The sequence below is a fragment of the Bolinopsis microptera genome, chromosome 6 (assembly GCF_026151205.1).
Source record: "Bolinopsis microptera isolate Bmic1 chromosome 6, MBARI_Bmic_1.0, whole genome shotgun sequence".
In the NCBI taxonomy this organism is placed as follows: domain Eukaryota; kingdom Metazoa; phylum Ctenophora; class Tentaculata; order Lobata; family Bolinopsidae; genus Bolinopsis; species Bolinopsis microptera.
Genome location: NC_087077.1, coordinates 10,904,491 through 10,917,957, shown reverse-complemented (window position 1 = coordinate 10,917,957; position 13,467 = coordinate 10,904,491). Strand labels below are relative to the sequence as shown.

At 35.5% G+C, this 13,467-nt stretch overlaps 3 protein-coding genes across 5 annotated transcripts in view; 1 reads left to right on the top strand and 2 right to left on the bottom strand.

The window, feature by feature from the left end:
- LOC134817087 (WD repeat and FYVE domain-containing protein 1-like) overlaps positions 1–13,467 on the bottom strand; it is a 66,149-nt gene that overhangs the window by 26,471 nt on the left and 26,211 nt on the right. The gene's annotated exons all lie outside the window — the stretch shown is intronic.
- Positions 1–13,467, bottom strand: part of LOC134817088 (uncharacterized) — an 84,168-nt gene that overhangs the window by 62,019 nt on the left and 8,682 nt on the right. The window lies entirely within an intron of this gene.
- Positions 4,491–13,467, top strand: part of LOC134817085 (intraflagellar transport protein 56-like) — a 48,930-nt gene continuing 39,953 nt past the window's right edge. For 2 of the 3 annotated variants that reach the window (XM_063826192.1, XM_063826190.1), the window contains exon 1: positions 5,117–5,145. The gene's annotated coding sequence lies outside the window, so the exon portion shown is untranslated. Of the gene's footprint in view, positions 4,510–5,116; positions 5,146–13,467 lie in introns of those variants that run through there. The other variant, XM_063826191.1, reaches the window with a different exon arrangement.

The window sequence follows — 13,467 nt, the reverse complement described above, 5'->3', positions numbered from 1 at the left end:
CACTCAGACAGCTTCCCTTTGATGCAGGTGATGCCTTGGGATGCTTCTCTTTCAGTACTTTTATCACATCTGGAGTGGGTTCAAGAATCCCGGTGGCATTTTCGCCAATCCACCTCATTGCTGCACTGACTTTACCTTTCATCATAAGTCGAGTGAAGACTCTCTCAACATGGCCATGTTCATGTTTCCCTTTTCCCATTCTTCTCTGAATCTCCTGTCCTTCTCGCAGCAACTCTTCTAACTTACCTGCCTGCCACAAAACAAGCCTTCTCTTCAACACTTCAGTGTGTTCCTTTGCTTTGGATCTCTTTGAGGGTTTCTGCAACAGTAGTGATGGCATTATCATCAAAAGGGTCATGGTCACTGATTCCATAGTACTGCCTGCTGAAAAATTGTTGGCCACTTAAGTCATTTCCTCGATGAATGCTTTTCCTGCAGCCCCTGAGGGAAGCAGAAATATGTTTATTCTCCATTTGACTACAACACCATATATTCCCTCACATTGTGTTAGAACTTCCCAACTATTCCATGATCCTAATTTCAATTGAGATGGATCCCTTACATTTTCATAACCTGGGAAACAGCACTCCTTTCCCTCTTCTTCCACAATATGAGGGTCCTTTGATATTGGAGTAGATGGTTGTACACTTTCTTCGACCTGTCTCCCCAACTTTCGGATAGCTTCAGTTATGGGGTTTTCGTCTTCGTCTTCGCTGCTCTTCTCCTCCTTGCCACATCTTTGACATGACCACTCAGAATCCTCATTTTCTGCTAGGTCTTTAAACTGCAACTCCGACAGTCCACTACATGCCGCATGGAACCATCGTCCACATTTTCCTTCACATTGAATACAATCACATATTACCTCCTTTGAACAAAATCCACAGATATCAGCTTTCTTTCCAGTTTGCTTTCCTACTTTGGACCTAGTGTCCATTTTTCTTGTGTCAGGCATTCCAACCCAAAAAATGGGAACCACTACTGTTGCCGAGTCGGTTACCAGCAGACACTGAAGCTTACCGCTGTCAGCCCCTACTGGATACGAGTCTCCTTAACAGTAGTGGACCCAAATTTGGGATCTGATGGAGTAGTCTCAACACCAGAGGATTTTACAGCTCAAGCAAAAAAACCATGTATTATATTCAAAAAACCCAACGTAATATATCCCTTATCTCAAATATTGGAAAACCATATAAAAATCACCCTTTTCTTGGCCTTGTGGCTCCAAGTTAATATCTAAAGTATTTATATTAACAAAGTTCCTTCTCGCACCTCTGTCTCCCCGCTACGCAGAGAAATCACTGTTTTAAGTACTTAAATTGGTGTGGTGTACAAAATTATATTTATATTAAACTTTGGTTTCGATTTTGACAGAAGAAGCTGTTGTTCTTTTTCAAAACACAAAACAACTGTTCTTGATCTGTCACTTGTGGGAGTAATTACTGGGCGGCGCTCAGCCAAAATTTAACTTTCTAATTCAATTGTAAATTGAATAATTTGATCATGTTTGCTTCACCTTTTTCATTTTTAGATTATTAAAACATTGTTGACGCACAACGGATTGCATAGCAATTTGGCGCGGGCGCGGGACTTGTAGCACGAAGCACTATTGGCCACTTTTGAAAGAAAATTTTTTTGAAAGAAAAATTTTTATTTACCACAAAACAATCAATACATAATGTTATATTCATAAATAAATTCAAATTTCAATTTCAAACACATAATATACAGTACGCCGCGCACACAGCCACAATTTAAAATTGTTCAGAAATTCGTAGGTCAGCTGTAGGCGCCGCGCACATGATCTATTTAATTGTTATCTTACAATACATGTCAATACATATCTTACAATTACATGTCACATTTCTTAATTTCTAGAGCCAAAATTTCAGAAGCAAAATAATTTAAAAGATATTTCTGTCGTTCACGCAGTACAGGCCGTGAACACTGCGACCTAATTAATATAATAATGGAGAGATTCCAAAAAACCGCGCGCTCGTTATTTGTGATTAAATTGAGTGCGCGCCACTGTCAACCGCAGTACCGCTCAAGCATGAAGTACTAAGCGGTACGCAGTTTTGCGTGAGGCGTAGACATTTGTCATGTAGCACACGTTTCATTCAACTAATCCATTATGTGACATGTAATTATATTAAAGCAAAAAGAATATTAATTTTAGTAATAATTGACGTAAACATATGTGTTTAAATAACATCTATAATCTAGCGAGTTACTAATACCATTTGTTTGTATTAATGATTATATATGTTTACACTAGCCTATTAGTCAGTGTAATAAGCGCCAAGCGCGAGCACAGAATTTTTTTGTCCGAATATCGTTTGTATGCTTTTTAAAGTGTGCGGGGGATACGGAAGCATCGAAAACCACCGGGTAGCAATTTTCACTCGCTTAATTTGACACTGATATTATTTTTTTTGTTTTTGACTGTCAATGTGTAAAAACGTTTTCTTACCATCATCCGATGAGTTTTTTGGTAAAATTTTGATACCAATATTTATCTCATCAATATGTTATGAGTCCTACACCTTCATATTATGAATTCCTGCATTGGTATGCGAGTTATTTCAAAATGAAAATTCCAGTGATCCGCGCTACGAAGAGTTCACGTTCAGATTTAAGTGTTAACGCATCAACTTTTTACATACAACTAATAAATTTGGCGCGCGCGCCAGCGCTAATTCGTCCAAAAAGCATATGGTTCTTATTCTCAGCAAACAACAAAATGGCGAACCTTTTCTTTTTGCAGTACGGCCACGATCCTTTCGGTCAGATTTTCTTGCAACATATTCGAAAAGCTCTCTTGTTATTTTGCAACTCTTATGAGATCCAATACTATTTGCACCATGATTTGGTGAGTGACGACTGCCCTTCAGTAATTTCTTATTCTGACAGAGCGATATCTTTCGGAACGTTGTGGCATGAGCGCGTTTAATAACGGTTAAATGCCTAAATTATACATGAGCTGGTGCTCGGTGATTTTCTGAAATGGGCACTCGGTGCAATATAAGTTTATATCCAAATTTAATTCTAATTCTAATATCCAAGTCCGGTATTTGACCAGAATTTTATTATCAGACTTTAAGGACTTTAAGCTATATGTTTCATGCTTATTTTTTCAGCTACTAGCTTAATTATCTACTTAAACCATGCTAAACTATAGTGAGGCCGGTGAGTAAAAGTTCAGAGCCATAAGTTAAGGTCTAACATTGTATCCAGTACATGTATATTATACATACTGGATAAAATCTTAGATATACTACATCCGTAAAATAAGCAATTATTTATAGCTTGTATGTAAAATAAAAAGAATGCCTTCCTAGCAGTAACAGCAGCACAGAAGTCAAACTGAAGTTTAAGTTACATGTCTAATGGAAGAGGGAATTTCTCTGCTATTTTTGTGTTTTCAAAAATAAACGGCGCATTTGATTTCATTTGATTGAACTTAATTTCAATTAAAACATATGTACAGTCATTAACAGTCATATATGAAGCTCAAATCGAATATGAAGCTATATAATCAGACCCTAAATCGAATCGAATCGAGAGATGCTTTTACAGTTTAAAATTTAAAAGTTGAAATGTCTATTTTACTAGCAGTCAATATAATATTTGTTTCATACAACAAGACTTGCTGAATAGCAAGGTTGCGGCTGCTTTTTTTAATCATTCCATATATTTAAGTTTTATTCAACGGTGAAAAATGTACAGTCTTTAAGTCCTCTTCATTTTTACGCCTCAAAACTGGTTTCTTTCTCATAAACAATTTTATCACATCATCAGATAAGAAATATTTTAAAAACCATTACTCATAATATTATATACTATGATTCGAATAAATTTATAACAAAAATACAGCAGATTTCCTTCTCAGTTAGATATCAGCAATAAAGTTTTTAAGTTAAAATACGTTCCCTAATCCTTTCACAAGACCTTGCGAGTTATGATATTAAGAATAATTCAGGTTAATGCCGGACTTATTAATATTCAAATAACTTATTAATATTCAAATAAAATGGGTAGGCATTTTTTGTCCTGTGAAATTTGACATCGAAGGACGTATTTAAGATTTTTAATCCGTTCAGTACATAAAATTACGGTAGTTCGGGAGGTCTCCACTTTAACTACATAAATTACCTTGGTATGTGCAAGCTTTTAAAATGTTAAGGAAAAGTGACCTTTATTCCCTTTATCCAGTGCAGTTATCCTGGATTATCATAACTGGCAACATGATGTACAATTACTATCCGTTTATTTGCTTATGTAATGGAACAAATCTAATAAATCAAAAACGATTTTTAAGATACATGTAAGATGTATGATCCGTTGAAATGGAGTTGGTCCTCCCCAAATTGGTGCCATGTCGTCTGCTGTTTTTTATACTGTCGTCTGCTCACTCTTAAATGAGTTAGGCAAATATAGAATAGAGCTGCGAGACCGATTAAAACTTTAAACTAATTACAACACTAAACATCTATTACATTTATTGAGAATTATGTAATGTAACGTGATGGAAATATTTTAAACGGCCATATCCTGTTCAAACCCAGGATGCACGACATGAAGAATTCGTTGTAACTTTGTTTGAAAAGCATTAATAGAATATAACGGCCCGTTGCCGATAAGCGCAGATAACTGATATATATTAGCAAGTGATTGCAGTAAGATAAATTCGGATTTCCGACAGATTTATTGAATGTGGAAAAGGCCGTTACATCTCAAAATGCGAATAAATATAAAACCTAACCTTACACGTCCTAGATACTGATTTTGAAGATATTGATATGTATGGTTATCGTTTCGGTTGCAAAAACTGTCTGTGCTGGCTGTACTTTTTGTGGGAGAGCTGTCTAAGAGCTCTTGCAGTCTTGCAGTTCTTTCATCGTTTCTTCCTCGTCAATAAGATCAATGATATCTCGTTTGGGTTTTGAGTACGGTGTGGTACTTCTTTCTCCAGTTCTAACAAGTATTGGAGTTGAACTTGTGCTTCTTAATCTTCTTATCCTGATTGAATTGAAATAATCATTGTTAGTTTATGAGATATAAGCCAATTCTTTCCAAGAACTAAATGCTTGTTAACATACAGTTTTAATACTTTCAACACTACTATATAACAAATAATTTGAGATCATGAATACGATGTTGTAACATTGAAACGTTGAGTAAATTCCTTTCCTGGTAAGAGCATTTTACCTTGTCGCATCAAACGGGATCAATACAATTTTACACAAGAATACATTAAAATACAGAGTTAAAGCGAGATTGGGAAGGTAATAAATTTAAATTTCTCTAAAGGATGGCGTCCACTTTAATTCAATGTTTTTAGAACTACTTTATTACACAGCATATTTCCAAAACAATTAACTTCTAGGTAAATGCAACAAAACATTATGATCTGAGTATTAAATTACCTTTTCATCTTGAGCTTTGTCAACTCAATCCGACCCTGGCATCTATTCACCTTCATAAATCTTCTTTTTCTCCAATAATAAATTGACATCAAGTCTTGAAAATTATTCGAGAAGAATCTCGAATAATTAAGTTGCAGCGTGCCACATGGCTATCTAAACTGCAAACCCTACCCATTGCTGAGCAAGGCCTTTATCTTCTCCGATGAGCGGGATCATCAATCTGTAGTAATCCCGATAACACTCGACCTCTGCCTGATCCAGAGGATGTCACCATTTTACCTTCACACAGACATCGAACACTGTAAGAAGATGACGATTAGACTTCGTTATAGAATCAGTACCTGAAAATATTTCATATGAGATTTAAACCTATTGCCTTCGTTTTACGTTTGGTCAGATTGATCCAAGAGAGGACAGTTGATATTAACATTGTCAAAAAAATGATGTGACGAAGTCAACCTTTCTTGTGCCTATTTTGAAGAACTATACCTCTATTAGAATTCAATATTCTTTTAAAAATAAGTGGTAGATTATTGTCCAGCACATCAAACCTCAAGTTTAACAATGCTACCTTAAATTTTGCTTAGTCACAAAAAATGTGACAGAATTACCATTTTGTGCCTCAACAATATAAATTGAATGCAGAAAACTGGTATGGGCTACTATATTTCTTGTATTAATCAATTCCAACAATAATAAGGATGTGGATGTGAACGAAAAATTAACAAACTTTCACAACAAATTATGTGACGAAATTAACAATGCATGCCCTATTTTGTAGTTCACCATACCTCTATTAGAATTCAATTTAACTTTATCATCATACAAATTTGGACAAACTAATTATCTTCCAGCAAGGAGTAAACAGAGTTATAATATTTTTGGTGACATAATCAATCTATTTTTTACCATGTATTCAGTATTGCGATGTTTCAATTGTGGCACTGTCAACGTATTACAACCACATAATAATTTATGTGACTGGTGCGTGGTTGTTATAGTGTTAATTAATTAAGCATTAACAGGGGACTGTAAACTAAATATTTATTTTCAAAATCTTTCTTTTTCTTTTCAGTAAATTATATTAATATTATAAATCAAAACCTTATAATATTGTTATCATCTTAAAAGTAACTGTTGTAACTTAAGATTTTAAATTTATATTCCTCGTATTCCTTGTATTCCTTGTATTCCAGTACGTAATATAGGGTGTTTAAGCCATGGTATTTCAATATTTGCTCAATTTTGGTTTTAAAATCTTCAGACTTTATACTGTTGCATTTAAGAAAATATATGAGGAATGTTTAGGACACCCTGACAAGGAATGCTGAGTAGTGCAGTAGGATTACTTGATGATCTGGAAGTACTGGGAATTATGATAATAGTTAGAGGCGGTCCGTGTAGGCCTTACACTGTGCTTTCAGCAATACTCATACTCATACTAATACTCATACAGTCGCACAAATAAGTTTACTTTGTCACAATACTCAATTGATGATATCTGTGAAACTTGAGCAAATATTGAAATACCAGCTTGAACACCCTATATTACGTACTGGAATACAAGGAATACAAGGAATACAAGGAATATAAATTTAAAATTGTAAGTTACAACAGTAACTGTTAAGATAATAACAATATCATAAGACTTTGATTTATAATATTAATATAATTATCTAAAACATTATTTGCCTTATGATGAGTTATAATACTTTTGTTCACTTTTACACATTTGCTCACATCACTCACAGTCAGCCGCTCTGACATGGTTAACCACCTTACTTGTGTTGTCGGGATATAAATACCACATTTCAATATATATATTTTCTTAAATGCAACAGCATAAAGTCTGAAGATTTTAATACCATGTTCTACGACACTCAATGTGATGATCCGTAAAATAGGATATGGACTAATAACTCAACAATCTAAAGCATGTTGACTTTAAAACCATGCTCTACCCCACTTAATGTGATAATTTTGAACAATTTCATGTCCAAGATGAACAGTTAGTATGAAGTGCGTCAATTGCTACCTTACAAGACATTTTTATAACGTACGAAATGCGACGGTTTTCCCGAAATTTCGCCATATTTTCGGACCGCCAAAATTTCGGTCGTCGTAATAGAATCCGTCGCATTATTTTTAGCTTATTCCAATAATTGTGGCTTCATCGATTCATTTTGTTCTTGAAAAGTTAGTGATATGATGGTGGGACAAATAAACACAATATTCCATGATGAATTTAATGTCAAGTAATACGCTTATCCGAGAATCTTACTCCTGGGAGTACACTGGAGAACAGCGTGAAACTGGAAGAGTCGAGCCGGACCCCTTAAGTATAGAGGAAGATGAAGAAATCGATTTATAAGTTTCATTTTGTTTCAACATGATTTTACCGATTTTTAGAAAATTTTGAATTTCCTTTGTGTCAGAAAACAAAATGATGAAAAATACCCTTATTTTCTGTGACGTCCGAAATGTGACGGTTTTTGTTCAATTTCGCCATATTTTCGGACCGCCAAAATTTCGGTCGTCGTAATAGAATCCGTCGCATTATTTTTAGCTTATTCCAATAATTGTGGCTTCATCGATTCATTTTGTTCTTGAAAAGTTAGTGATATGATGGTGGGACAAATAAACACAATATTCCATGATGAATTTAATGTCAAGTAATACGCTTATCCGAGAATCTTACTCCTGGGAGTACACTGGAGAACAGCGTGAAACTGGAAGAGTCGAGCCGGACCCCTTAAGTATAGAGGAAGATGAAGAAATCGATTTATAAGTTTCATTTTGTTTCAACATGATTTTACCGATTTTTAGAAAATTTTGAATTTCCTTTGTGTCAGAAAACAAAATGATGAAAAATACCCTTATTTTCTGTGACGTCCGAAATGTGACGGTTTTTGTTCAATTTCGCCATATTTTCGGACCGCCAAAATTTCGGTCGTCGCAAATTGGTCCGCCACAAAAATGTCTTGTAAGGTACTCGCAAGAGCGTAAGAATAGTTTTTGGGCTATTATAGCTCAATAACCTGATGTCTGAGATTTTTAAATAACATTCTACCTACTCAATGTGATAATTTAGAACACTTCAATGCCCAAGTTTAGCTCCTTACTCTAATCAGAAACTGAGTTATTTTGATTGTAAGTGCTGTTATTGTTACTCACGAGAGCTCAAAAGGGTGTGGTCATATAACAGTAGTAACTGATTAACCTGAAGTCTGAGGAGTTAATTACGCTCTACTTAATATGATGATTTTATGCCCAAATTTAGCTCTTTTATACTCCAAAGTCCAATCAGAAACCGAGTTAATTTGATTTTAGCTGTTGTAATTGCTTCTCGCGAGAGCGTAAAAATATGTCTTGGGCTAATAACTCAACAGCCTGATGCCCAAAATTAGCTCCTTACTCCAAACAGAAACCGAGTTATATCAGAAGTGGAGATGAGTGTGTGTGTTTAGATATTCAGAAAGTCTGCCAAAGCCAGATTTGTTTCTGGTGGATCCCTTGAACCGTTCCAGGTCTCCAACCCCGGCCAGAAGTTGTTTCGAATTTTCTCATTCCATCGAAGACAAATTACTTTCTGATGGTTCCCTTTATCTATTCTGAGACAAGGTGAGAATCTCAACTCAGTGTTTTCAAAACACTGAGTGGAGATTCTCACTTCGTCAACAATATCATCAAAACAAAGGATTGACCCACTCATAAGAGCGAAGAAAGATTATCAAAACAACAAATACATTGGAAATAATGTACTTACTTGACAGAGTCAGAGGAAGCATTTCTCCCGATTCATTTGCTCATTCTGATGTGCCAAAAACATTCATTATGAAAAGTAACGAAGTGAGAATTAATTAAAGTGAGAATTAGAAATGAATTAGTATTAGAATTAAATTTACACAGCAATACGATAAGAATAAAAATAATTTAAAGAAGCTTCAAACTGCTGTGCAGGACATTCAAGTCAGTCAAAAACTGTTAGAAGAATACCCTTCTAGTATAGGGACATAAAATCAAAACATATAATATGTTATAAGCTATAAGTTAATGAATATGGTACAGTGAGATTTAACATTAAACTTTGGGTATGAAGGTAACCATTAAATTCAAAATGATACGAAAATTACATAGATACCCACTTGGCACTTTTATATTTGCTGTCAGAATTATGTATAGAGAAGTATATAACCATAGAGTGAAAAATGGCAACCGGTCAGACGTGGTAAACGGATAAAGTAAGAGAGACATACGTCATACAGTTCTATACTTCTTTAATTAAGTTAAAATGAGGTAGGCAGTCATAGACTTGCGGCTTAATTTGGTCAGTAAAACACAGGGGACCCTGCTACTTAACAAAAACTCCGAAACACAGAATAAAATCAAAGATCAAGTGAATAACAATATACTTCTAAGTTCTAGGATATTCTAGGTGCTGTACTTACTTACTTTACTTGCTTTAAAATGTCTTTGAATGAATTCTTTGCAAAAATGATATATGTGCCCAGCTTTAATTTAACCAAGCAGTTGAACTTTAAGATAGGTCATAACCTGAGCGATAAATTTGGAAACTTAAGTGATCTGTAATTGCCAATTTACATTAGCAAGGCCCTATCATGTAATTACAGTGTATAATCAAGCACAGAAAATATTCCACTTTAAACTGTTTGATAAAACAAAAGAAACTTCAAGTAGATAATTGCAGTAAAATAGTGGACAATCCTTGGTTTCGAGAGTTTCAAACAAAATTAAAACGTTTATGAAATCAACCAGAAAATAACAGTGAAAAAGCGAATAATATGCGCATAGCGCTCGATTTCTATCGTCAATTCGATTTTTTCATGCGTTTTACGAGTGCGCGGCGTAAAAATCGCGATCTTGATGAACGCTGAGCTAACATTGCTACCCGGTGGATAAAAATTATTTACATCTTGACTAAAACATTGGTATAAAATTTTGTACAATCGGAGAAAAAAAATTCTGTGCTCGCGCTTGGCGCTTATTACACTGACTATATATTATGATGGAGATATACATTGCATTATAATATAATTGCTCCAATATTCAACACTGCTAAACAACAAATACCTACTCGCCCATTGATGAAGCAGTCGCCAAAACAAAGCTCAAAGTTAATATATCCTCGTACTTCGTTTTGGAAACTGTAGAATTCCAATAAATAATTAGTGTTTCAATTGTGTATTCGATGGGCAAGCACTCGCCACTCGAGGCCAAGACAAACGGCACCAGCTCCGCCCTGCAACCATGAAGTAATGTAAGCAGTAAGGCGGGGCGGTGGTGTGCGCCGTTTATACGGCCCACAGCACGAGACATTTTGAGCTCCAAGACTTTAGACTATAAACGTCCCGAATTAAACATAGCGACTTACCATCGTCAGCCGTCAAAAATTTAGAATTTGTATGTTATAAACTCTACACCTGCTATCAGTATAACATGTAATTTAGTTTGTTATTGGCTAAATTTTCAACTCGATTAAGCGATGCAGACGGATGAACTAGGCTTCTCCTCCGTCAAAAACACAATGAGAGGGGGTTGTGGAAGGACACGAACACTATTCGTTAACTCGTACCCCGGGTACCCCCTAGAACCGTGTCCCATCAGAGAGAGCCCATCACCCGTCAGATCGAAAACAGTGTTTTAGTTTTGATATATGCTGTACCAATTACAATAAATGGTAAGCCAAGGCTGACGTTGGTAGCAAAATATAAAGTGACACGTCACAACAAAATAACCACTACACACTACACACTATATATACGCTATAACTATTGTACACAGTACACAGTATAACTTAAATATAAAATATAAACAAGTTACAAGAGACAAAAGAGTTTACAGAAGAGTTTTACATCGGCTCAGCACCGCCAGGACATTGGCTATACACGTGGGTCAATTAGTTTGATTTGGTATGGCTCGACCGGGAAAGTGGTCGAAATTAGTGCTCTTAATGAGTCATCACTGTCGTCTGAATATTAGAGCGGGAACTTCCCAAGTTTCGGCCGACAACGCGCACAGCATCGGCGCGCAATGCTATGCGCGTGCCCATATTACTGTGTCATTCGGCGGTTGCGCTCAGCGTAACTGGGAATGAGTTGTATGTTGTTTACCTAAATTCAAGCATGGTATTCATAGATAAGCTTGTCAGTCAGTAAGTGCTTAAGTGGGAATAACGGGCAAATGAATATCACTTCATAATCAGAATTCAGTGAAATTTCTGTCACACCACTCAGTTCCATACCGGTTTTGAGCTCTTAGAAGTGACTGTTTAAGTAAATTCTTGACAGATCCGCATGTGGAGGTGAAATTTAACGGGCCAACTTTACGGAATTCGATCCAAAGCCATGCAGATTTATAAATAAATTGATTAGTTGGAGAGGGTGTAATGAACAGATTATCTTTCCTATTTGATATGTTGAATAAGTAGTATAACGAAATTGGTACTCGTGACTTAATGATCTTGAAAAGTTCCATTAAACAACGGTATCGGTACAGGTTCTCTGTAACAAGTAATTCATGTTTTGTGAATAGAGGCTTAGTGGACTCTTTAACATAGAATTCAGATCCTAGACGTTGAGAATTAATTGGTCTTGCTCTAGCACATGTCTTGAATTTGTCTACATAAGCTTCATAGTCTCCAAATAGAATCCTGATACACTTCTTTTGAGTAATAAATAGCGGTTTTAACTGATTATTGGGAATACCTCCCCAGACAGAAATAGCATAACCTAGGTGTGATTCAAAGAGGGAATGATATATTTGCTTATATAGTGATTCTGGTAAGCATTTCTTAATACGGTAGATACGTCCACAAGCACTTCTTAGTTTCTTGTTGAGGGATGATATATGTGGTTTCCAGCTCAATTTATCGTCCATGATTACTCCGAGAAATTTTGTCTGACTTACACGTTTAATTATTTTGTTATTAATGGACAAGTTTTGGCTATCTATATCGGCATCTAATTCGTTATTATTACGTTTAGAGGGAGAAAAATACATGTAACAACACTTCTTTACATTAATGTGCAGTAGGTTAACTCCCATATACTTGTTTACGGCCTGTAGTACTTCATTAGCCAATTCGTATACTTTATTTCTCGAATCGGCAGCGACAAATATATTAGTATCGTCTGCAAATAAGACAAATTTACCCTTTTTAGTTATATTGCATATGTCATTGATGTACAGTAGGAAAAGTAGAGGTCCTAATACACTACCCTGAGGGACCCCGAATTCAACCGGTAATTCATCAGATTTGGTATCCAAAACGTTTACAAATTGTTTCCTATTAGACAAATAACTAGAGATAAGATTCAGAGCATTTCCTCTTATGCCATAGTTGTTTAACTTTGTAGTTAGTTTACAGTGGTCTAGAGTGTCAAAGGCTTTTGAGAGATCGATAAAGACCCCTAGGACATGTTGCTTTTTACTAATTAACGATTCTATATGTTCTACAGAGTAGTTCAGTGCATGGCTGGTGGAGTGTCCTTTTCTAAAGCCGAACTGGTTTTCATGTATTATACCCTTGGAAGTAAGGAAACTATATAGCCGCTTATATATTAACTTTTCTAGAATTTTCCCGAATACAGGTAGAGTTGATACTGGTCTATAGTTTTCTAAAAGCTGTTCATCTTCTTTTTTGTAAATGGGGCTGATTCTCCCAGTTTTTAATTCATCGGGAAAGTGGCCTTCTTGCATGCATTTATTAAAGTATCTAGCTAAGTACGGTGCAGTAATTTGACACGACTTCTTGATCACATGAATAGGTATGTCACTAGATTTCCCGTTTTTTAGTTCGTTTATGATCTCTTTAATCTCAATACAGTCACAATCACAAAGAAAAATACTGGACGTAACTGATGTGGGCAGGTAATCAGTAAATGACGGCAGGGAATTTATTCTTAAGAAGTCACCAGAGTAAGCTTCGTTCAAGTTAGCTGCAATAGAGGCAAAGTATTTATTGAACTCATTTGCAATTACACGCCGATTAATCACACGCTCGTTATTTATCACAAAG